Source organism: Cynocephalus volans, chromosome 3, assembly GCF_027409185.1.
Source record: "Cynocephalus volans isolate mCynVol1 chromosome 3, mCynVol1.pri, whole genome shotgun sequence".
Classification (NCBI taxonomy): domain Eukaryota; kingdom Metazoa; phylum Chordata; class Mammalia; order Dermoptera; family Cynocephalidae; genus Cynocephalus; species Cynocephalus volans.
The window spans coordinates 51,195,706-51,220,719 of NC_084462.1; the positions used below are offsets into that span (position 1 = coordinate 51,195,706).

Below are 25,014 nucleotides of genomic sequence, written 5' to 3' on the forward strand. Positions count from 1 at the left end.
AGACTTTTTTTTTTTTTTTTGGCACCTGGTTCCATCCTGAAAGGTTCTACCTCATTGGAAGCACCATTTCCCCCACCCCACAAGCCCCCACCTTTGAGTACCCACGAAGTCCTCTAAAAGTCATGAAGTCCGCAGTTTGCACACATTCTGAAATATATACTATATATGAAGTCCATGTGGGAGGACATAAGAGCCAGGGGCTCTTTAACAGGAGGTTAGCAGCAAAGCCTACCTAAGGAAAATAAATAAAAACAAACTTAAAAACTTAGGTGGACAAGATGGATTAGCTCAGTAGGATAATCATTAGCTCTTTGCTTCCTTTTGAAAATTTCCAGACCCTTAGGTTTCTCTAGAGGCCATCAGGTAAAGATACCCAATGATATTCTCCACCTTTGTATTCTTGTCTGCCCTACGTTTGTTTAACAAATACTTACTGAACATCTGCTGTTTTTCTAGACACAAAAGATAGAAAAATGAGGAAGAGATGACACCTGGCCTCAAGATGCCTGCTAGCAGGAAGGCAGACATGTACCTGACTATCACACAAAGTGACTGGAGGTTACATCTGTAATGCAAACATCGCCCTAGGGGGGCCACAAGGAGACACATTACTGCACGGCTTCTTGAGGTGGAGAGATGATATGGCTCCCTTCTCCTGCTGTTTGCAGGTTCCAGGAAGAGTGTTATGAGCAAGACAAGGGTCCCTGTCATGAGAGATCTGACAGCTGAACGAGACCTTCGCTGGGCAAGGAACAGCACTTCAAGCAAAGGGAACAGTGTGATCATAAGTTAGGTGGCAAGATTTAATAACAGAATTGAAAATAGCTGGGAAAGTGGGTTAAGGACAGTTTATAAGGATCCACAAATGTCACTGTGAGGAATTCAGACAGTCCTGTGCAGTGTGATAGAAAGAATGAAGAACATAGAGTGAGGAAGACCTGGTTTGATTACTTCCTTATTCAGCTCTGTGACCTGGGTCGAGTTGCTTAACCTCTCCCAGTCTTGATTCTGTGAAATAGGAATCATAATATTTATGCAGCAGGATGCAGGAGGATACAAAGCCAGGACTCTGGGGCCAGACCGCCCTGGGTCCATCCTGACTCTGAGTGACCTAGGCCAAGTTACTCTGCAGCTTAGCTACCCTGTCTGTAAAATAGGGATAAGAGTGTTACCTCATAGAGCTGGAACCAGGAGTCACCAACATGCATGTGTAAATGCTAGGAAAGGGTTAGCTATCGCCATTATTATCATTTATCTGTAGACAAAACAGTGAGGCTATTATTGAAAGAAGGAAGAAGAAAAGGTCCGAGTCAATACAGTGGCAATGGAAATTAATTGGAAAATATGTGAGAAGATTTAGGGGCACAGTTACATGGTGGAGAAACTGAGCTGGTCTGCTGGCCAGCTGGGTGTGTCTGTTAAGAAAAGGGCAGGAAAGAGAGTCACATGGATCTAGCCTTCCTCCAAATGTACAAATATGGACACTGTTGTAAACATCCATGCATACTCAACCTCTCTACAATGTCCACACATGTATCTATGCAACACACACAAACGGGCACCTGTGACAATTAGCATGCTTCTATTCTGTTTCCCTTTACTATAAAAAGAACAGTATAGCCAGGTGGTTCCTCTTAGCCTCAATTTCAACCACACACATTTAAACAGACTCTTTTAGCCCAGTGCCTCTCAGCCCTATCTGCAGATTGGCAGCATTTGGGGAGCACTAAAAATTTCAGATGCCTTGTCCCACCCCAGAGTTTCTGACTTAGTTGGTCTGCAGAGTGGCCTGGGACCTGGGATGCTCTTAAAGCCCCCCAGGTGATTATAACAAGAGTGAGAAACACAGTGCTAACGCAATGACACACATTACGGGGGTCTCTCCTTTGCCTGGTCATGAGCCAGCTCTACACAGCAGTGCTGTAACATCTGTGCACACCCTTTACTGCTGGCATTCCAATCCTGATTCCTGTTTCCATTGTGCTTTCTAAGTCAAGGGCAGCTCACAATTCTTCCAGCCCTAGTCATGGGGTTAGATTATTTTCTTCTAACGCCAAGTATTTGCAATTGCTGAGAAAAGAAGTTAAGCTAGTGAGGGTGTCATTCAAATGGCTTTCAAACACTCCTAAAAAAGTTCTTTCTGAAAGGTCTGGGCAAGTAACAACAAATGCATTTATTCACTTCTTTCCTTCATACCACACACAAACACGATGGAACAAATGCTCTAACAAGACTTACAATAGGTTATGAAGTGTGGCGACAAAAAAGCAGGTAGCCAAAAGGCCTGGGGAGTGCGGGGCTTTGGAGAGCTTCGCCCAGGCGTTTGTGCTGAGTCTTGACAGATGCCCCAACAAAGCCAGATGCAGAAGTGGAGCAAGGACACATCCGGGCAGGGTCCCCTGGGTGCGACAGAGTCAGCTGAAGTGGTCTGATGGGTCTGCAGCCCAGCGACCTCCAGCATAGAGTGGAGGACAATGGAGTAGGGAAGGGTTGGAGCAGAAGCCACCTTTCATTTCTGCCATGAGGCTTAACGGCATCCATCCTAGACAGCAAATCTGAAACACGACAACGGCTCCCTTTCAGCAGATGTGCCCATCATAAAATACCATGCAGGTGTGCACATTTATGATGACAGATAAGGGTGGTGGGCATAGAGACGGCTGTGGGCAAAACAAAAAAAAATAACCAGTTCTTCTAGAGACAGATAAGGCCTGCACCTGCAGCTCTTGTCCTGGCTCAAACCTGCTCTTTGCACAGCAGCCCACAGGAAGTAGTAGGGTCCATCCCTTCTTGACCCGTGGCCTCCGGCAGGCCTCAACCATGCCAGTCTGGGTCATCAGTTAAGTTACACAAGCATTCTGAAATGATGCTTTGTGGATCAATCAGATCAGAGGCTAATGCTCTCGCTCACTTAAAACACAATTTTGAGAAGCTGAACTAATTAAGTATACATGAGGCCATAAAACCCACTTGTGGCTTTTATGTGGCAGTGAACACTCTAGCAATAAGGAAGATGCTCGCTGAAGGGAATGACAGTCTTTACTTAATTGGTAAGAGGACTAATGGAAAACGTCTTGAGATGTAATCAGAGACAAAGGAGCAGTAGCTCCAGGAGGCAAAGGAAAGAGGAAGTATCCTCCCCTGGGCCACGTGGGTATGAAATTAATATTAAAAGAATGCAATATTTATCAGGTTTCTCCCACCATGATTCACAAAAAAAGATGGCTTGCATTTCAGGATCTCCTGGAGCACTTGTTAAAAATATAGTTTCCAAACCCTGAGATGAGGCCCAGGAGTCTGGTGTTTTATAAAGCGTTTGGTATCTCTGATGCCCAGATGTGGTTCTCAACCTTTACTGGCAGCAAAATCACCCCAAGAGGGTAACACACGGCTGGCCTTCGAATCCAGTTTTGATTCAATAGTTCTTCGGTGGGACCTGAGAATCTCTGTTTCTAACAAGCTCCCAGGTGATGCTGATGCTGATTGGGGGACCCCATTTTGAGAACCCCTGTTCTACTGGACTTCCTCTCTTCAACAAGCCTATATCCATTCAAAAGATTAAAGAATTTGTTTTTTAAGTTACATACAAATTAAAAGCACCTCCTCCTCATTTCAAGTTCATACAGACACTCTCTCCTTGTGTGGGAAATGCCAGGTTGGATTTCTGGGAGACTCACCTCTTAGGGCACCTGAGTCAGACTCAGGCCAACTGCAGCTACGAGGGCTCAGCCCAAAAGGGAGAACTTCAGTTCATGTTGTCATAAATGCCATAAGGTAAGAGGCACTCAGGAGCCACAACCAAGTATGCATGAGCCCTTCCTCACCTTCAAAAAGAGCTAACCAAGGGCAAGGTTGGGCACTCACTTAACAAGAAGCAAAGTTCTTAGAGGCAGCAGCAGAAGCTCAGGATTACCCTGAGGAGCTCTCGCAGAGGTGTATCTACCTTCTAACTCTGGACTGGGAGACAGGGCCTGGACCTGGACTGGAATCACCCAGGGTGCATTTGAAAAACACCAGTACCTGCCTCCACCTCCACTCCCACAACTCTGATATAACTTGTGAGAGGTGGGCCTGGGCATCCCTATTTTCAGAGCTCCCCAGGTGATTCTAATACACAGACAAGGAGAGGTGGGCACAGGTACACCTCCATGCACGTTGCAGAGGGGTTATATCTGCATGGATGTTTACAGCAGTGCACCCTGGTCATATCAGTGTAGCTCTGGAGTCTCAATTTTTCATCTGGTTTGACAGCACTTGCTCAAGTCAATCTTTCTGAGCCTGTTTCCACACCTGTGCGATGGACACAATGATACTTGCTTCTGTGGGTATTGATGAAGTGACGTATCAGAACAGCTGGCACACAGTAGACGCACATTAAAGAGCTATTCTCATCACTGGTGTGCATGCTCTGTGTGACTTCTATAACTTCTAATTCAATTCCACACACCAGAGTGCCTGTGACATAACTATGAGTAAGAGACAACCGCTGCCCTGTAGGAGTTTATGATCCAGTGTTAGCAGAAAGAAAGAATCCAACAAGAACACAGCCTACAACAGGGCAATATCATAGAGTGACAGAGGGTTTGAGGGAATGAGAATGTACATTTGGCTGTATATGAAGGAAAACATATCTGGGGTGCAACAAGGATGACCTAGATTTTAATAGATGTGGGAGGGGAGAGGTTGCCACAACATTCCAAAAAGATCAGTGGCAAGGGGGAGGCATGGCAGAGGGAGAGTTCAGAGCAACCTTGGGGAACAGGAGTAGTACTGTGGGGCTTCAGAGCACTGTGAGGAGCAGTCTGAGATAAAACAGCCTTGAAGGCCGGACTGAGGGTCTGCCCTTGAGTCGGAGGTCAATGGGGAGCCAAGGGAGGTTCTTGAGCAGGAGCCCCCCTTCAGCCACATTAACCTGGCAGTGCTGCACCACATGGAATAAGAAGAGGCTGCCAAGCACTTTCAACAGTCCCGTGAGAAATGGCTTCAGCACGTTAGTGCTGGCATAACGCCAAGGAAGGACACCTGTGAGAGAGACGCCTCCAAAGTCAAATGCAACAGAGCCGGCAGCTGACTGGAGGTACTATACAAAGAAGGTAGAGCCAAAAGGACCTTGGGGGAGTCTCACCTGGCTCAATCCAGAGCCCACATCAATGCTGAGAGAACAGGACACCCTGTGAGGCTTCGAGGAGCCTGTGGGTACAGAGAGCCCCCAGGAACCTGGGGGGAGCTGCACCCTCAAACTGCATTCCAGCAGCAGGGTCCAGTCCAAGAGATGTCAGCCCCACGGTAGTCATGCAACAGGCCTGTCTGTGGTCCTTCCCACAGGAGTTCCTAAACAGTGTTCAGCATACTTTTTCGGTAAAGGAACAGACAGTATATATTTTAGGCTTCCAGGCCATATGGTCACTGTAGCAGCTACTCTATTCTGCCACTGTAAGACAAAAACCACATCCATAGACAGTATATAAACAAATGGACATGGCTCTGTTCCACTAAAACTTTATTTACAAAAACAGGCAGTGAGCCAGATTTGGCTCACAGGTCATTGGTAGAATCCAGAACCCATGCTCTGCCAGTTCTCCATCAATCCAGTTTGGGAAAGTATGTTATTCCTGTGTCTGGTAATAAAAACACTTGCCATTGATAACAAGTTTATGAAGCACACTGATGAGTCATTCAAGGTACACTTTAGCATGTTTGTTTGTTTTTAATCCCACAAAAGTAATCTGTAAGATAACTTTAATTTGTTGTTTGAGGTGCCAAGGACATGTCTTCTTGCAGTGAAGTGGGCGGAAGGGCTTAACCACCCATGCCCAGAAATCGTTCCCCAATGAAGAGCAGCAGCAACGTTGTGGGTTTTGTTTTTTCATCTAAACAGCCACTCCTTAGAGTAAATAATTTAGGACACTAGGAAAACGGCACACAAAATGCATTCACTTGTGAGTTCCAGGGGCCGAGGTTTGAGAGCCAGGTTACAAAAGACAACACAGGAGCAGCCTCTTGTCACTGCTGTGGTAGCACACAGAGCTCCCACTTGCCTCACGAGCCTACCAGGTAAAAGAGACATGTAGTTGATGCTGCTTTATTTCCAATGGAATGATTTCGCCTGCATCATGCTCACATAATCAATGGGTGTGATATTATAACCATGTTTCTTTAAAAAGCACAGTATGAATTACGTGGAGAATCTTAGACACTGACTCTGGCCTCCAGCCCAAGCCAAAAGCATCATTACGTGTGTGAGGGAAGGGGGTGGCAAACAAGTGTTGTGAGATTTTGAGAGCCTCACTTCCCTCTTCTCATCTATAACACAGAGATGACAATTCCACCCTCACAGCTTATCTCAAGGTTCAAACAAGGGGGAACCGCTCTGCAGGAGGTCATCACCGTGATCGCAGCCATGCCTGGGGTTGTGAATATGCAACAGGCTTCACCATCCCTGGCAGCAGGATCCTGAGAGCTCCCAGCCCACTCTCTGGGTCACTCTCTGTACCTGGGTCTTTAATAGGAGCGCAACTGCTTTCTCTGATCACCTTGTCTGAGAGTGACAGCCTCACCTGGCTTTCCTGAGAAAGGCCTCATTGGCCTCTCTGTCCCTGCCATGTCCCAGATTTTTCTCCATTTCATTAACTGCATGTTCCTCAGACTTTTTTCCCCCTCTACACCCCATTTCTGAATTTCTTTCATCTCTTTCTTGGCCGACTCTCTTCCCCAAATGGCCCTAAAAGTACAAAAGAAGCAAATTTTTTTATTGTTCCTTATAAAAAATTCACTTAGTGATATTTTATGCTCATGAATTAATTCTAAAAGGATGTGTAACATTTTATGATTCTCTTCTTTAAAAAACTCTAAATTGCATTATTTCCAACTTATAAATTTCATCATTGATTTTTCTCTGTAGCTCTTTGGTCCATCATAAAAAAACAAAGACTCTCCATCCCCATGGGGTATAGTCAACTAAAAGAATTTTCTGCCCCTCAGTATCTGAGCTTTCAAGTCATTACCAGGTTATTTTTGCATCGGCTGGACCATTATTAATAGATCGTGTTTAGCAACTTTCACAGAACAACTTCTTTCAACTCAATTTGTGTGGCCAGGTCTCTTATATTAGAGAAAATACAACAATAGAGTTAAATAATTTGAGGATTCAACAAAAATGTATAGAGGACCAGACAGAGCCTTAAGAAAGAGAATTAGTGTAAGGCAATAACAATTTATTGCACACACACATACTCCTTAGAACTGTTGTCGCTGAATCAGGTTTCTTGATATACCCTAAGGCCTCAACTTGCTGTCTGATGAATTGGAAAAGCCCACATCGAGTACCTGTGCCACACAGGGAATGATCCAGAGGCTGAGATGCAAAATGTGACAAGACTTGGTCTCACCCTCAACCAATTCATAGTATAATAGAGACGACAACTGTGAAAACAGGCAATCACCATAAAGAATGAAATAGTTTCTTTCTACCAGAATAAAGAGAAGCACACAGTCAGTACCCAAATGAAACAGCACAGTCAGTACCCAGCACTGGGAGAGGAAAGTGGCATCAGAGCAAGCTCTGGAATGGGGGTACCATTAATTATAAACCACATCAACAATTTGTTAATTACTGATGCCAGGTACAGTACTGTATGTTTTACATACACTGACATATTTATCCACACGATGATTGCAAGAGGTAGGTAACACTATTATCCCCGTTTTATAGATGAGGAACCTGAGCCCAGAGAAGACAACTATCTTGCAGATGGCCATGCAGCTTGTGAGCAGAAGACCCAGGACTGAAGCCCAACCCTGCTTGTCCTGCAGTACCCAAGTGACCAGTGCCTCCTGCCTTGGTGAGGTGGCTCCTGACCCGTGTGCTGAAGGCTAACAGGCACTATCAAGTAAGCAGAGGCAGCCCCAAGTAATTGGTAACCAAACTTGCTGAAAAAAAGCTTAGATATTGCTAAAAGTTATGAAGGGAAGAAGAATTCTGAGCTCATATGTAATTTCGAACACTGTTGAGTTGAACAAAGATAAACAGGTTTCTTTACCACAAGACTCATTGAGAGTTTCCCAAATGGTACCAAACTTTGTCAATCATTCATCAAAATATATATTATGTAGCATTTCCTGAAACTCCCTTGACCATGGAACTTGTTTTTCTAAAACTAAGCATCCCTAGGGAAAAAAATATATATATATATACACACACAATTGGTTTAAGGCTAATACAAAAAAATTCTTTTAATTAAGTGCTAGAAAAACCTCTGCTGCTCCTAGGAACTAATTTTGCCCAGCAATGGGGGAGGAAAGTCAACCCAGCTACTCCCAACCAAAGGCTATTAACAATGTGATTATAGATATATTTTCTTTTGCTTTGCTTATTAGGAATCTCAGACCCAAAGCTGCAGCCATGCTAGAGAGCAATGAAGTGAGATGTCAGGGCTCCACATAAGCATTTCTTTTACTTCCTGGCCTTCAAATTCTACTTATAATTCTACAGGAGTGTGCTGCTTACAAATCACCTCTACCAGGACAGGGTACAAAATCATTATATATAAATTCAAGAACAAACCACAAGACAAGGTTAAGTCTGGCATTTAGAGTTATCTTTGTATTCAAGTCTAAATACCAAGATAATCACTTCCCCCTAATTATATCCTCTCTTGGAAATAAACCTCACAAATAAGCTGATTAGAAAATAATATGGCTACCAAAGCTTGTACGTCCAGGTATACCGCAGGTCAGAACAAAATAGCACCCACCTATGTGCAGCATTTTTAAGAAGCTTCCAGAGGAATAAGGAAGTCTCACGTTGGCGTGAGAGCAATGAAGGGAAAAGCCACACGCAGTAAGAGCTCATCTTCCTTACGCCACCCACACGAGCTCGCTGCTGTCATCTGGCTGTCACCTCTTCCACTGTTATTCAGTCCACCCCAGGCTCAAAACACGCTCAGCTCCACTAAGACACACAGTGACCGATCACAGGACCACCAGACGTCACTGCCAAGGTACTGCCCACTTGCCACAGTCACTGGGAGGCCCCTTGAAGCCCAGAGGAATGAAGTAGCTTGCTGGGATCACACACCTGTAAAGGACAGAATGTCTCCTGACCAATCCAGTCCTATCTCCCCCACCCCCATGGTAAAAGTAGACATATCACTACTTGGCCTCAGTCCCCCTGAGTAAAACTGTTTACTACTTCCTGGATGCATTTTACCTGTTTAAGGTGCTAAAAATGCTACACTAACAGGTACCAAGGTAAGTACCAGAAGGTGTACCTGTAATTGGCCAGAGGTAGAGAGGTTAGCATCAGTGCATGATGTGCCAACAGCACGTCTTCCTGCGGGAGCCGGAGGCGGGATCCTCCTCCAAGGAGGGGCAAGGGAGAGCGCACACTGCGGGGTGCCCACCTTGGCTCCACACCAGGAAAGAGCTGCCCTCCCTCCTGCTTGGCACGACCCCCTTCCCGCCATCCCTTCCTGTCTCCTCTCTTCACTCTCACGCTCTATACCGGCTCCATCCCACCCTATCCACACATGTGCCTGATTCTCATCCATGTAAAAACAACAGCTTCAAATCAGAAATCTCTCTTATCAGGGCCATCCCCTTCCTTTCCTTCCCTCATGAGTCATAAAGTCCCCAGTGGCTGGGCACACCTCCCTCTTTCCATGCTCAGTCAAGCCCCTGCCAGCAGCTTCACCCCTATGGCTGCTGTGCTCCAGCCACGTGGAGCTGCTTTTGATAAAGGTTCCAATGATGTCCGATTTCTCAGATGCGATTGTTGTTTGCCTGCCCTTATCTCACCGGGTTTCTCTGTGATCTCCGGCATAGCTGACTGACACTGTCTCTTGTGACAGACACAATGTAGGTGTCCTCAGTTCTCTTCCTACCTCCCCATCTGTGCCCTCTCCTCCTCTACTCTTGTTCTCTATGTCCAGAATTCCCCAAGGTTACATCTGATTGTTTTTTTTTTTTTTTTTTTAAAGATGACTGGTAAGGGGATCTTAACCCTTGACTTGGTGTTGTTAGCACCATGCTCATGCAGTTAGTAACCGGCCATCCCTATATGGGATCCGAACCCATGGCCTTGGTGTTATCAGCACCGCACTCTCCCGAGTGAGCCACGGGCAGCCCCACATCTGACTGTTCTTGAGTCATTACACTATTCTCCCTGGGAGAGCCTCCCATTCTCCTGTCTCCCATATGCTGGCGACACCCAATCTCTCCCTCCAGCTACACTGTACCTCTGAGCTCCAGACCCCTGCAGTGGACGATGACTGGCCCTCTCCCCCTGGAAGGCCACCATGCCCAGACTCCCCTGGTCTCGGCACAGAACTCTACTCTCCCCCACCTGCTCAGCGAGCCCTGCTCTTCTGATCCCTCCCTCCCTGAACTTCAGCACTTCACGCGCATCTGCATAGTCCTAGATCCCTGGTTCCCGAATCCACTGGTCTCCGGGCCTGCCACTGCTCCTCTCTGCTTGCTCCCTCTCCCTGGCTCCCTCCTCCAGACCCTGACAGATCTGAGTATTCCATTCGGTTGCCCATCACCCCATCCCTAAATTCTCACAAGTGCATCTCCCCTTCCTGTCCTCTTTCCTATCTCACCTCATCCAATCCAACCCCTGCTCTATCCTTATCAGGTCGTTCCCTTGCTTAAAACTCTCCAGAGATGCCCACTGCCATCTGGAAAAGCCCGAGCTCTTAGTCTTGAGGTGACGAATCTGCTGTGACCTGGTCACACCCTGCCTCTCCAGCCTCCTTCCTGCACCAATCCCTATTTGCATTTTTCTGCACTGGCCTGGATCTTTCTCATCCCCTGGCCTTCAAATGGGCCAAAATAGGGGCCCACTCCCACTCTGCTTGGAAATCCCTTCTGTGATCCAGCAGCAGGCAGTTCAAAGACCTCCCCCTCCTCCAGGAATCCTTCCCTGCCTTCATCTCCTCTTGTGCAACCACAGTACTTGCTACAGGCCCCTGCACTGTGGTCATTATTCTGACACACCTGTTGTCCTTCATGAAGGCTAAGCACTCCTTGAAGACAAGGGTTGTCTTACCCTGTCTGCAGCCCTGCTCCCAAGCACAGCTGGGCATGTGGTGGCTAAGCCAAGGTCACCATGTACAGCTGTGCAGGATAGCATGTACATCTTCCTGCACAGCGGTGTCCTGCTGAGGTGGTGAGTGGGGACTGAATTCAACCCACACTCTGTTCACCCCAGCTGTGTCCACCGGAGGAAGAGGCACCAATTTCTCATTTGCACGCTGGCTCTGTAAGCAGCAGCCTGGGTTGATGAACACACACCGTAAGTCCCACTCCCCCCTCCACCACTCCCCAGTGGCCCTTCCCCTTTGAGCAAATACTTAAATCAGCATCCTGGCCAAGATTCTCTGTCTACTTCTGGAGGTGCCTGATGCAAGGGAACTTCTGAAATGGTGGCAATTGTGCTAATTAACTGCTTGGACACGCAAGTGTGAAGACCTGGTCTCACACTCAATGTGACCTGTGAGCAACACCAGGCATTTTGGGCAGTTGCTGCAGCAGGGAAGGAAAACACATTGACCAACCTTTGGCCTCAACAAGGTACCTAGCCATCTGCTTCTCAGGTCCCCTATAGTGTTTCCTCCTTACACCTGCAGATACTCTGAGACCTGCCCACATTTCCTCTGAATGTCAAGTATAGTTACTAATGATGATCTGAGGGTCAGATGAGCTGACTATGTGCAAGGCAGCAAACCAAGAATGGGGGGGGTTAACGTTCTAAGTAAGGTATAGTCCCCACCCTTGCTGAACCAACAAAAAGAGCTAACATTACAGAGCATTTACAGTACCAAGCACCGCTTCTCTCATTCCAAGTAGATAAATCCATTTCACCCTCAAAACAACCTTATTAGGTAGGTACTATTATTATTTCCAATTTACAGACATGCACAGAAGTTAAGTCGTTTGCACACGGTCTAGTAATTTGCACAATGTCTTACAGCTAGTGAATGGCAGGGCCAGGATTCAAGCCCAGGCAATCCAGTGCCAGACTCCATACTTTTAACTGGCACATGAGTTTTCCTCTCTAGAAGATGGGAAAAGACAGTGGGGCTAGAATGGTAGTGTAAGAAGCTTGGCAAATCCTCTCCTCAAAGAACAGTGATAAAACTGAACAAAGCTGTCGAAAACAACCATTTCAAAACTCTGGAAATGAACTAAAAGCATACAACAAATCGAGGAGCATTTACCCATAAAAAACTTCTGCACCCTGGGTACAAGAACAATGGAAATCTGATTCTTGCCCTCCTTCCCACACCCCTCCCCCACATAAGGTGGCACAGTAGTTCTTCCTGGCAGGGCTGACCATGCAATCCAGAAGCCCCACTGTTGGAGGACGGGAGTTCACTGTTTGGGGTGGAATGTAAAAAAACTCACACTTAGTGATGTTGTCAGTAAGGATAGCAATCTAGATGGCAAATGAACAAGGAAATCCACTTCAGCTACCCTGAGGCTGTTGTCTTGGTTGGGCAATCAACAGACTGTTCTACTAGACAGAATTTTAACAGAAAAATCACCGATAAGGGTTCTTAGTAAGCTCTCCACACATCTCTGCTTGAACACAAGGCTTTGTACACATGCTGAGGAGAGCAGAGAAGGTTCATGCTCTCTATTCATTCCTAGCTGACCATGAGCCTGTGTGCACAGGTAGAGGAAATGCAAAAGGGCCCAGAAGAAAGCAAAAGCTGGGAAGACTTAAATCCTGTCTTAACTTCGAATGCAATCTTAGAGCTCAGGTACTTGAATGCAAACTCTGACTAAACATTGACCATGCACACAAAGAGGCAACTCCTGTGAAGTCAAGCTTAAAAATAAAAACAAGAATTTAAAATATGAATAAAAAAAAATTAAAAATACAAACAAAAACGAAAAAAGTAAGCCAAGTCATGAGTGGCCACATCCTTCAAGGGAGACAGATTCCACTGATTTAGCTCAGGCAAGTAATTAAATAAACAACAACAACAACAAACCTTGGGGAGGTTGGGGGGGGGTCAGAAAAATGAATCCACTATTGCTAGAGTATATTATCTGAAATGTCCAGTTTTCAACAGAAAACTAAGAGACATGCAAAAAACAAAAAGGAAAACATGGCCCTTCATTACTCAGTGGAGAAAAAGTAGTCAACAGATATTGTCTCAGAGAGGGCCTCAGTATTGGATATAGCAGACAAAGACTCAAAGCTCCTATAATAAATATGTTCAAAGAACTAAAGACATTTACCTTTAAAGAATTAAAGAATAGCATGATGATAACTCTACAAATAGAGAATCTCAATAGACATGGATGTTACCAAAAAAAGAACCAAATGGAAATTCTGGAGTTGAAAAGTATAATAAATTAAATGACAAATTCATGAGAGGAGTTCAATATGAGATATGAGATGTCAGAAGAAAGAATCAGTGAACTAAAGACAAATCAGTAAGTATTACCCAATCTGAATAAGAGAGAAGAACAGAGCCACAGATAACTTAGGGACATGATCAAGAATACCAATATACATGTTATAGGAGTCCCATAAGAAAAGAAGAGATTAAAAAGGGGCAGAAATATTTGAAGAAATAATGGCAAAAACATCCAAAATGTAGTAAGAACCATTAATCTACAGGTCCAAGAAAATCAATGAACCCCAAAGTAGAACGAACACAAAGAGATCCACACCTACACCTAGACACATTATAGTCTATTGAAAGGCAAAGGGCCGAGCCCATGGCGCACTCGGGAGAGTGCAGTGCTGGGAGCGCGGCGATGCTCCCGCCGCAGGTTCAGATCCTATATAGGAATGGCCAGTGCACTCACTGGCTGAGTGCCGGTCACGAAAAAGACAAAAAAAAAAAAAAAAGAAAGGCAAAGACCAACATAAAATCTTGAAAGAAACAAGGAAAAAAAAAAAAAGACTCATCACCTCACCACATACCAGTGATCCCCAATAACATTAATAGTTGACTTTTCATAAGAAAAAATGTAAGCCAGAAAACAATGGAATGATATATATATTTATTATTAGCATATTCATTATTACAAATCATGATTTTTCTTTATGCCCTTTAGCTGACTTGTCCCTCCCCAAACCCCCTCCCTCCCTCCCCACATCTCCAGTAAACTTAGGTTTGTTCTCTCCTTCTGAAAGTTCAATGAATCGTTGTGGTCTTTCTTCCTTTCTTTCTTCACCCAGTTATAAGTGAGAATGTGGTATTTCTCTTTCCTAGTTTGGCTTATTTTGCTTAACATAGTTTTCTCCAGACTCATCCATATTGCTGCAAATGGTAGGATTTCATTCTTTTTTTATGGCTGAGTAGTATTCCATTGTATACACATACCACATTTTCTGTATCCAGTCATCCGCTGATGGACACTTAGGTTGGTTTCATATTTTGGCTATTGTAAGTAGAGCTGCAATGAACATGGGAGTGCAGGTATCTCATGACATGATGATCTCCATTCCTTTGGATATATGCCCAGTAGTGGGACTGCTGGATCATAAGATATGGAATGATATATTTAAAGTACTGAAAGAAAAAAGTGTCAACCAAGAATTCTATGTCCAGCAGAACCAACATTTAAATGAAACACAATAAAGATATGCCTACCTAAACAAAGACTGAGAAAATTCACTGTTAGCAGCCCTTCTTTGCAAAAGAATACTAAAGAAATTCCTTCAGGTGGAAAGAAAATGACCCCATATGCCCAAATACACACCAAGAAATAAAGAGCATCAGAAAAATTAAATATGTGGGTAGATAGAAAAGGCTGTATAAACATATTTTTCCTCTTCTCTTAACTTCTTTAATAGGCATTAGACTGCGTAGAACAATAACAATGCATTCATAACATATACAGATGTAATACATATGCCAATAATAGCACAAATAGGACAAAGCAAAGTTTCTGAATTCTACAGAAATTAATACTCATCTGAAGTAGACTGTGACAACTTAAGATACATATTGTAGATGCAATCACTAAGAAAATAATTAAAAACGGGGAAAAACTAAAATGAAACATGAGAAAATATTTAACACAAAAGAAGACAACAAAGAAGGAACAAAGGAACAAAAAGGACTTGAGACACAAAACAAATCACAAAATGGCAGATATAAACCCAACCACATCAACCTAATAACAAAGCCCCAAAATACATGAAGAAAACATTGACAAAATGAAAGGAGAAATAAACAATTCAACCATAACAGTCGGAGAGGTTAATATCTCTCTTAATAACTGATAAAACAACTAGACAGAAAATCAGTAAGGATAAAGATGATTTGAACAACACTGCCTACCAGTCTTACAGTGCAACAATAAAATGACAAACAACTCAATTTTTAAAATAGGCAACTAATTTTAACAGACATTTCACCAAAGAAGATATATAAATGTCTGATAAGCATTTGAAAAGATGCTTAGCATCATTAGTCTTTAGGAAAATGAAAATGAAAATTACAGCTGAGATACCACTACCCACCCACTAGAATGTTTATAATAAAAAAATACTGAAAATACCAAGTATTTATGTGAATGTGGAGAAACTTGGACACTCAAATATTGCTGGTGGGAATGTAAAAGATAAAATGGTTACAGCCAGTTCAAAAAATAGTTAAGCAGTTTCTTAGAAAGTTAAACATAAATTTACCACACAATCCAACAATTCCACCCCCAGATACCTACCCAAGAGAACTGAAAGCATATGTCTATACAAGACTGCACCTAGCAGCGTTATTGATAATTACCCTAGAAAAACTAGAAACAACTACCCAAATGTCCATCAACAGTCAATGGAGAAGCAAATATGATATATGCATAAATTTTATACCAACACAATCCAATAAATGCAGTATCCACTAAATTCCAATACTAAGGAATAATATTCAGAAACAAACTGGAACAAACTATTAATACATGCCAAAATGTGGATTAACTTCAAAAAGATTATGCTAATTGAAAGAAGCCAGATGTGAAAGACTATATATTGTATGATTCCAAATATATGAAATGTCCAAAGAGGGAAAATCTACAGAAAAAGAAAGTAGGTTGCCTGGAGCTGGGGATGGGGTGTGGCCTGACGGCCAGTGGGCATGAGCAAACTTTCTGGAGTAATGAAAATGTTTTCAAACTCAGTGTGGTGAGGTGTATACCTTTATAAATTTGTTAAAAATCATTGACTTGTATACATAGAATAAATGAATATTATGGAATATAAATTACACTACAGTAAAACAAAATTTAAAAAGACAGTGTGTGCAAAGGGTCAAAATGTAAGGTAGAATGTGGCACATGCAATAAGAAAATGGGGGAACACTGGGGGAGGGTCATGAAAGGCTTCCTGCAAGAGGAGTCATTGGAGCTAGATCTTATAGAGTAAGTAGAATGTTGAAAGTAAGCAGGTCATGATGAAAGAAAGTGGATTCCAAGTGGAGAGAACCTAATAAGCGAATGCAGAGAGGTGGGAAAGGCAGGGGTATGGACTAAGTATGCACTGTCCAGTTTGCCAAAGCCCAGAGATGAGGGGAGGTGGTGAGAGAAAAGCTTGCAAATCAGTCCCACTTTCTGGCATTCGGTTAGCTTCTCTTCTAAGACACTTTCTCTCCTTGTTCTAGATCAGAGGTTATGAACTTAGTGTTGGTCTGGCTATTTAGGTATCACCCAAGCAATGTCCAGAGCTCCAGAAGATTCTAAGGTACATCAGGGGGCCCCAGGAGTTGGGATTTTGTTTTACTGCTTATTTTGGTTTTGGCGGCTGGCCATTACGGGGATCCGAACTCTTCACCTTGGTGTTACAAGGCTGCGGTCTAACCAACTGAGCTAACTGGCCAGCCCTAGGAGTTGGTATTTTGGAACCTCTCTGGGAGATTCTGATGTTGTCTAAACCTCAGGGATGGCTTTTCCCAGAGTTCCAAACAGTTCTTCAGACGGGAACATACCAGCTCTTCCCTCCTTCCAGAACTGCACCTGGCCACTTCTTTGTCCCAAGGAGAAAACAAAGAGTTTCCTTTTAGGCATTATTTTTCGTAAATGGGTAATATGAGGCATCAAGAGTCAAATTCTAGAGCAGTGGTTTTTAACCTTTTTTAAATTATCACCCTCTAGGAGCCTTTTTAGATATTTCTTCCTAATTTTAATAGCACAGATATAATGTATATCCATTTACATATTATATGCATATCTATGCTTTACACTTAAAACAAGCAACTTTTTTAGCCTCCTTCACCCTACAAGAAGCAAATTTTCCCTCCACCAGGGGTGATATCATCTCCATTGAGAATGCATGCTCTGAGGTCTCATTGGTAAGGGAAAGAGAAGACCTCAACCCACTGAATATAATGCTAATATCCTATGGATCTAAATGTTAAATTCCTTTAGCTGAATTTTTCCAGATCAATTGAAATTGAAGAAGTGAGTGCAGCCTTCTCATCCCTCCAGGAGAGTCTCAGATGGCTCTGGAGGCCAGGAAATAATGGAGCTGGGCCTGACAAGGAGAATAATTACAGAAATGAGATGTTGCGTCTTATAAAAGCTGGAAGCCAACAGAGAGAAAATGTTTGGGGAAATTGCATAGATAAGCTGGTCTAAGATGGTATTGGAAATATTAGCAAATGTAAAAGAAAATGCACTCTCTGCAAAGACTGTGATCTCCAGTTTCCAGAACGGAGGCAAAGTCTCTCCAGTTGGATATACAGTAAAATTCATTCTTATGAGGGGACAGTGTGTTGCTGTGTGCACTGGCAATGTCGGGTCATGGTTCTGTTCTTGAGCAGAGAGCTTGGAATGTGACGGATGGTCACAATGCATCCCCTGGGAATGCCAGAGTCGTATAATGTTAACTGGATCACAGTAGATCCCTTTGAATTCACGCTTAGAAAACAAGATGTGTCAAAAGAGATACCTTCGCACAAGCCAAGAACATCAGAAACGTGAGCACGTGCTTTCTGCATCTCAGGAAATTTCTAATCAAAAAACTCTGGGTGTCCAGAGCAAAAATTCCCTCTCATGCCCAACCTCACCTGTGCTGACATGTCTGTCATCCACCGCAGGATGACTCAACAGGTCAGAAAATAGAGGAAATGGCCTTGCAACTGCAGGCCTTGGACATCTAGCTCTGACCTTGCCCTTAGCACACTGCTGCTAGAGACTGAGCCGCAGGGTAAACTCAGCTTAGTGCATAGGAACAAATGAACCTACTCAGCTGCCAGTGTCCAGGGATACTGACTTTATAGGGATGACAGTCCCAGCATTTGCATCAGCAGAGAAAACACCTGCAACAGTGTTCTGAGATAATAAAAAGAGCTAGGATGAAGGAAACAGTCAGAAATCAGGAGAAGGCTGTTGATTTTTTATTCTGATCCAAAGCATGTTAAACCAGGATAAGAAATTCAATGGAATATCCAACTTCTTAAAGTTTTTGTTTAGCTTTAAAAGGAACAATTTGTATAGGCACTGGCAAACAGTGTGGTAGGAACTTATCATACATTATTGTGAACTCTCACAACTTTACGGCTGTCAAGAAGGCATTACTATCTCCATTTTCCAGAGGAGACTAAAGATCAGAAAAGTTACATATCTTTCCTAAGATCACACAGCTAGAAAGTGGAACAGACGGGATTTCAACCCAGGACTGTCTGGCTCCTAAGCCCATGATACCTCCTGGCAGAATCATGATTGGTATCATGGAGACATTTTTTAAGTACAATTCCAACTATTATAAGATATATCACGCCACATCCTGATGATAAACATCTTACATAAGGCTCACTCTTATTCATACTGGGTGGAAGGTACCTCCAGAAAAAGCCCCTCCCCATGCCACCTCTGCCTAGAGTTCCACCTCTGAGAAGCAACTGTGATTGCACCATGGATCTGACTTTCTGATAAAAGATTTGATAATCTGCTCTAATAAAAGATTTTCTAGCTTTGTGATAGGGGACATCGCTCTGTGTCCTCATCCAGGAAGCAACATGTGGTTTGACAGAGTACAGGGTAGAGTTGAATGTGTATATGCTTAGGCTGGGAGCACTTCTACAAACACAAGAAAATCCCTGCCTCAATTCTAGGACCATATGATGAACTGAAGATATTTCACTAAGGGATCTCTTAAACCGTGCCTGTTTTTTTCCTTTTAACCAGCTATCTCTGGCATTAGCTGTAATTCCAGAAATGAAAGACAGACAAATGGGAACAAACATTGGGAACTGGAGGAATCAGGCTTCTTTAGAGAAACAAAACCACAAACAGGATGAGCAGTTTTTTTGGTTTTTTTTTTTTTTTTTTGTCTTTTTTGTGACCAGCACTCAGCCAGTGAGTGCACCGGCCAGTCCTATATAGGATCCGAACCTGCGGCGGGAGCGTCGCTGCGCTCCCAGTGCCGCACTCTCCTGAGTGCGCCATGGGCTCGGCCTAGGATGAGCAGTTTTAATGAATAACTTCTTACTCCAAAAATGAGAGAGGGTACTTGTCATTTTGACAAAGGGTGAGTTGAAACATTTCACTGTCTCCTGGGTTACCTAGTTAAGATACCTGTGTAGGCTCTGAAGGGAAGATTTGCATTTAGTAGGAGTGAAGAAACATAATAAAAATGGAAAACACCAAATGCTAATTTAATAACCTGTAATGATAAATGCCACAGCACTTGAGAACTCAAAGCTACATGCTTTATGCAATAACCCTAAATGTTTAGGCTGGAGAAAGTCAAGAAAATAGCCTCAATATCTCATATTGTAAGAATTGGGACAGATTATTAAGAACGACTAGAAGCACCATGAATCAGTGGTATTGGCTGGGAAACCAGATGGCAAGTCACAGTAATTTTCTCCCTGTAATCAAATGTTAGTTTCATTTACAAAAAGCTTCCATATGGAATCCTGCCTCAATAAAACATTCTGTGCTAGCCATGGACAATCAATAAGCTTGAGCTAGCCCCTTCTATACAAGGGAGTACACTCATTTCAGAACAGCCCTAAATCTTACATCCTGGCAATAAGTTTCACTTATAGCAATGTTCTGCAGCGAAATGCATCATATTAAATTTTTTGACACTTCCTTTCCCATTTCATTAAGAAATGGATCCACAACTAGAGGCACTGCTTTGGAGTCAGGCTTCCTCTCTGCTGAAACTATTCATCCTATTATTAATATCTCTAGTGATCAAGTCCCATTTCTCCCACCCAGATACCTAAGTAAACACATTATGTAAATAACACAGGGTTGGTTATACACAGGGAGTCATGCTGCCTTCATGCCCACAAGTCGTTTTGTTTTAAAGGCTTCTTTTTCATGTAAAATATATCTCTCAAATGTAGATCTAGAGACTGGACTTGAAGAAATGTGCCTATACATTGCTACGGGCTGTAAAATAATTGCCCAAGAACTCTGCTCCCAAAGGACCAACAAAAGAGCAGGGACTTCTGTGTCCTCACAAAGCAAATTCCTAGAGTCTCTGGAGACAGCTCACAGCCACAAGTCCAAGATGCCTGTGTGGGTCTGGAACAACAGACTCAACCTTGAGCCTTGAGAGTTCTTCCATGCTAGCGACAACCTGCTCCTATGACCTCCTTGACTCTCTGGAGGGTCACTGTTTTGTGCCTTTGTCTGGCAGTAGCATATACAGCATGAATAAGCCCTTACTAGGTGACTTGGGGCTCAAGCAGGAGTAGCACTGACACCCCCAAGAGCCTTTTAGAAATGCAAAAATCTCAGAAAGCTTCTCCAGACCTACAGAGTCAGATTCTTGCATTTTAACAAGATCCCCAGGTGGTGTGCATGACCATTAAAGTCAAAGAAACACTGCCTCAGGCTACATGGCTCCAAGCCCCCACCCTGCACCCCCTGGCATCAAAATGCTTCTTAGCAGCCTCCTAAGTAAGATGGAAGGAAAGTAAGCTCACTTAGTGGGAATTCCAAATAGCTGTCTCACTGTCTAGGTGTATTTGGGGAGGAAGGCATATAAAAATCAGGGATCCTCTTCCAAATGCCTCTGTCCACTCCCTTCACACATCAATCTAATCTACCCATCAGTAAATTCTGTTGGCTCTAGCTGGTACCTATCTGTCTATTCCTCTGTCTGTACTACCACCACCAGTGTCCCAGACACCAATGTCCCTTCACCAGAGCTACCACCACACTTGCCATGCCTCTCCCCATCGTCCATGTACTGTGTGGCAATTAAAGAGATACTTTGACTTTGAGTGCACAAGTCACATCGGCACTGCTCCACTTCTTCCAATGCCTCCCGATGACACCTGGAATAAAATCCTAACTTTGGACCCTGGCCTCCATGGTGCTATAAAATCCCACCCCTGCCCTACTCTCCAACCTCATCTCCTACTACCATCCTCTGTGCTCACCATTCAAGCCACACTGGCCTTCTACCTGTTCTGCAAATGAGTCAAACCTGTTCCCAACCTGACACAATTTTCTATTGTATCTGCCTGGAACATTCTTATCCCAGACCATGACAAGGCCGACTTCTTCTCAACAAACAGGTCTTAGCTCAAATACCCCCTCCTAAGAGAGGCTTTCCTCTCTTTCCATGCCAGTCACTATGTCAACACCCTCTTCTGTCCTCCAAGCATTCTAGTACCTCCCCTGGAAGTGTTCTATCTATTGTATGCTTTTATATCATCTATTCCCCATGAAAGTTCTTTGAAAGCCAAGATTCTGTCTGTCTTTGCTGATTGCCAGTGCTTGCAAGAGTAACTGGCATATAGCAGGAACTTAATATCAATTAGATGGATGGACAGATGAATGGATGGATGAATGCATAAAAAAGTACCGGCCTAAAAGTTCTAGTCCTGTGGTTCTCAATTGTGGCCTCATATTAATTACCTGCAGAAGTTTGAAAAATGTTGATACCAGACTGCTCTGGTCTGAATGTCTGTGTCCCCACAAAATTCATATGTTGAAACCTCATCACCAGTGTGATGGTATTAGGAGGTGGGACCTTTGGAAGGTGATTAGGTCTTAAGGACAGATTCCTCATGAATGGGATTAGTGCCCTTACCAAAAAGGCCCAGAGAACTACCTTGACCCTTTCAGCATGTGAGAACACAGTGAGAAGATGCCATCTACAAACCAGAACGCTGGCCCTCACTACATACCAGATCCGCCAATACCTTGATCTTAGATTTCTCAGCCTTCAGAACTATGACAAATAAATGTTTGTTGTTTATAAGCTATCTAGTCTATGGTATCTTATTATAGCAGCCCAAACTGACTAAGACATAGACCAACTGAATCACAACCTCTGATTACTCTAGAACTGCACTGTCCAACAGGGTAACCACTGGCCACATGTGGCTATAGAAGTTTAAATTAATTAAAATCAAGTAAAATTTAAAATGCAGTTCCTTAGCTGTACTACCCATATGCCAAATGCTGGCTGGCCACACATGGCTAGTGGCTCATGGAACAGCACATGTAAGGCACATTCTATCACTGCAGAAAGCTCTATTGGAAAGTTCTCGCCTCATTATTGAGTCTAATTTATTATGTGGCCATTTATGCACTGAAGAATACTGATTGAGCACCTATTACCAGCCAAGCACCATACTAAGTGCTGGAAATAACAATAATGGAAATAATAACAACGGAAAATACTTCCATAGCACTTAACTATGTACCAGGTATTGTTCTAAGAGCTTAACATATATTAATGCATATCATTTTTGCATTAGCTATATTAAAGGGATACTATTATTATCCCCATTTTACATATGAGGAAATTGAGACACAGAAAGATTTAAGAAACTTGCTGGTGAGTGGTCATAGAGCTGGTGAGTGAAGAGTCAGAATTAGAATCTAGGTCTGTGTTAAATGGACATTTACAAAGAAAGCTGGAAAAGATCGCAGAGATCCTCCGCATTTCTTAGCTGTGATAACAGTCTCGGGCCGACCAAGGGGCTTGCTAGGTGACACACAGAACCAGGGTGTGTGTGGCCAAGGTAAGAGCTCTGCTCCATGCCCAGGCACAACTACGGAGTCATCTGTTCCACCTCCTCCTCGTGGCAGGAACACAGCACAGGGAAACACCATCCAGGCTGGGAAGTTCCTCGAATGCCTTAGATGATAAGGCCTACCTACATTCCAATGACCTTGCTCACGGGTAAACGTGCCTATTCTGGGACAATTCCAGAGGACATGGCAGAAAGAGAGTGGTGCTGGGCAGGGACTCTGCAGATGCCTCCATGTTCTAAGAATCTGCAGTCAGCTCTGTTCTTTGGCTGCTTTTCTCCAAATAGTGACTAAAAACACTGTCCTGATGCATCCCAGGACTCAGGGAGGTAGGCTGATAGAATGAGGACATGGCCTCGGGGTAGATCAACCAGGTTCAATTCAAGAACCATCACCTATTTAAGTAGTAAGATCATGGTGAACCCTCACAGAGCCTGTTTCCTCACTGTGAAATGGTGATATCAGCACTCTACAAGTTGTGACATTTAGACATCCTATCCTACAAGAATCTAATGGGCAAAGGTGGGGAGGGCAGCTTGTCCTTTCAATGTCATAGTGGGATGCTCTCTAACAGACCAACCCAAGGATTATCTATTTATCTAGAACAGGGGTCCGCAAATACGGCCCTTGGCCAAACTCCATTTGCCACCCATTTTTGCAACTGGTGTCACTGGAACACAGCCATGCCCATTTGTGTAGTTATCACGGCTGCATTCCTGCTCAACAGCAGAGCCAAGAGTTGTAAGAGAGTGACAAAGACGCTGGCCTGTGAAGCCTGAAATATTTACTATCGGGCTCTTTCCAGAGTAAGTTTGCCAAGCCCTGATGTAGAGGAATCTACCTCGGTTTGATCTTACCATTTACTATATATTATGAGCTCAGACACTGTGAAGCTACATGTGAGCTTGTAGATTTCTATACAGTAGAAAAGATAAGCCCCAAAGTTACAGTAATATTGCCCTGTAGGACAGTCACTAATTTTGCATCTAACTGTCAGATTGAGTTTCCCAGGAGGCTGACCCTAAAATGTTTCTGAAGGGGTGCTGGTAGAGGCCGATCCCTGCAGAAGAGGGAAGGAAGGAATCAGGACTGGGTAGAGTGAGAAGCTGGGCTGGGGTGAAGTTGACCAGAAGGCTTGGCAGACACCATGGGGAGTTCTGTAAATGGGATGACCCTTGAGAGATCCAAGCAGCCAGTGAGAGGCCCAGCCTTTATACCTGCTCGTAGGTCAGACACTGGGTGCGGGCTGCCCTGCCAGGAAGTCTGACTTCAGCCAAGGTGGCTCTCTTCAGCCAAGGCAACCTCTGAAGGGAGCTGACCACTGAGAGCCTTCTGCTGGCAAAATTCCCAGAAGCTGGGGTACCTGAGGCTGATCTGAAGGGTACATCACCATTGCCCCGCACTTACCTAATGGCTCTCTTCTATCATCCTTTTTTTTTCAAAATGCCTATAAATACCCAGTTCCTCAAATGCTTCTTGAGCTGACTTTACCAACTTCCTGGTTCCCTTATCAATGGATTAAATAAACTATCTGCCTCAGGTTCACTCTGCAATTATATGAGGGGCACATTTTTAACTTTCTCACAATTATTGTTTGATAGAATGCTCACATTCAATGACAATTATCATGATATTATTATAAAGGAGAAAGCCTTTATTTGAAATGAATAGGCAGTCCCACTGAGGGAGGTCTTCATTTCTTCTGAGCTGCACAGACCAGCCAGGACAGTAGAGAGGCACTAGTGAGCCAGGACAGAAAGAGTGCCTTCTGCTCAAAGCTCAGCCTGAATGGGTAGCAGGAGCAGGAGGGAGGCTGCCCACACCAGAACATTCTAGAAAAATAACCAAAGGGGAAACCTGAGGCTAAATCAATCTGTCTTTGGAGTTGGTGTTTGTCCAAGCCTTAAAAGACACAGAGCCCCTATTTGGCTTGTGCTATAGGATGGGAACCAAACAGCATTTTCTCAGGAGTCTAGTTAAGTCTCTTTGAGAAGTAAAATAATAGATACAGCATCTTGACCATCCTTGCTTTGACATGCACAGTGA

At 43.7% G+C, this 25,014-nt stretch overlaps 1 protein-coding gene across 2 annotated transcripts in view; it reads right to left on the bottom strand.

The window, feature by feature from the left end:
• Positions 1–25,014, bottom strand: part of SLCO3A1 (solute carrier organic anion transporter family member 3A1) — a 296,266-nt gene that overhangs the window by 240,418 nt on the left and 30,834 nt on the right. The window lies entirely within an intron of this gene.